Raw genomic sequence first — 1829 nt, forward strand, 5'->3', positions numbered from 1 at the left:
CTCAGGGAGTTCTAGTAAGGTGTTGGAGATCACCCCAAAACCTTCAAATCTACTTGGGAACAAGTTAAAAAAAATAAAAATAAAAACATAAAATAAATCCAATTCTGATTTCCGAGAGTGGATGAATCATCACGAAACTTCTAGTGAAACTTCTTCCAATTCATCCACCACTCCTTCCGGAACGTCTTCCACCAATCCTGCTTCTCCACAAACTTTAGGTGATAATAATCCATTCGCAATGATGAAATCCAACCAAGAACTCTCAATGACTACCTCCATCCTACTCACACTTCTACGCCTTCATGCATTATCTTACCTCCTAATATGCCCGCATTAGACTTTAAACCTGGCATGATTCAAATCTTGCCCGCATTTCGTGGAATGGAAAATGAGAGCCCATACGTGCATATTAGAGAATTCGAGGAGGTAGTAGCCACGTTCTATAACCGAGCCAAAAATCTCGATTCTGTGCGACTGAAATTCCTCCCTTTCTCCTTGAAGGACAAAGCCAAAAGTTGGTTATACTCTTTGAGACCTAGGTCTATTGGAACATGGGAGGAAATGACCAAATCCTTCTTTCTAAAACACTTCCCTAGCCATAAGACCAACAGTCTAAAACGACAAATTTCCACATTTTCCCTAAAGCACAATGAAACGTTCTATCAAGTTTGGGAAAGATTCAAGGATCTGCTGAATCAGTGCTTGCACCATGGCTATGAGAACTGGTGTTTGGTCAGGTACTTCTATGAAGGCCTCACGAGTCATGAGCGCCAGTTTGTAGAAATGCTATGCAATATTGAATTCCTTGAAAAAGAGCCAGACGATGCTCTTGAATATCTCGAAGAAACCGCGAAAAAATCTCACACCTAGACTGGTCCAGGTGCTACTGATAACACCAACCGACACAAACCATCTGGGATATATCAACTTCGAGATGAGGATAGTGTTAAGGCCCAACTCAAAGCTTAGAAAAAGCAGTTTGAGATCTTAATGTGAAAAATGGCCAAAAATTGCACATGATTGCTCAAGCAGAATCGCAAGAACCTTGCTTTGTTTGTGGAGGGACAAAGCATTTAGCGAAGGACTGCTTAGCTTTTAATGAAATGAAGGGGGGTTTATGAGGAGCAATGCAATGCCTTAGGGGCATATAACAAGCCATTCTCCCATACGTACAACCCTGGTTGGAGAAACCACCCAAATTTCAATTGGAGAGATTCCGACCAAGCTCAATCGTCTGGAGGCCAATGGAGAAATGAGCAACAAGTTCAACCATCAAAGGCGTATTCTGCACCTCAATACAATGCTCATCCACAACGAAATTCTCTTGAGAATACCCTTCATGCATTCATAGAGGAACAATCCAAACTAAATCGTCAAATGATGAAAGAAATCAAGGAAATGAAATGTCAATTCTCAAAATTGACTAAATCCTTGGCCATTCCGGAAAAAGGCAAACTTCCTTCCAACCAAAATTCAATGTGCAAGGCCAACACATGGCCCAATCTTCAAATTCTAATGATCAAAATGTTAAGGAAGTAAATGCCATCACGACTAGAAGCGGTAAAACTTTGCAAGACCCACCCATAAAATCCAACTCTCCCAGTACTCCAAAAGTTATTCCCGAACATCCACCACTCAATGCCTCTCCAAAAATACCATTACCCCAGGCATTGAAATCTGTTGGGAAACTTCCTGATAACCGAGCTGAAATCCTTGAGCACTTGACACAAGTGAAGATTAATCTTCATTTGCTTCACATCATAAAACAAGTGTCGACTTATGCAAAAATCATCAAAGGTCTATGCACTACAAAAAGGAAGCACCATGTC

The 1829-nt window shown here is 41.0% G+C and overlaps 1 non-coding gene across 1 annotated transcript; it reads right to left on the reverse strand.

Moving 5' to 3' along the window:
• Nucleotides 1-609: 609 nt before the first annotated feature.
• LOC133820183 (small nucleolar RNA R71) lies at nt 610-716 on the reverse strand. Its single transcript, XR_009886612.1, has one exon. It is a non-coding gene; the product is annotated as a small nucleolar RNA R71 (small nucleolar RNA).
• Nucleotides 717-1829: the final 1113 nt, after the last annotated feature.

This window comes from Humulus lupulus, chromosome 2, assembly GCF_963169125.1.
Source record: "Humulus lupulus chromosome 2, drHumLupu1.1, whole genome shotgun sequence".
Lineage (NCBI taxonomy): Eukaryota > Viridiplantae > Streptophyta > Magnoliopsida > Rosales > Cannabaceae > Humulus > Humulus lupulus.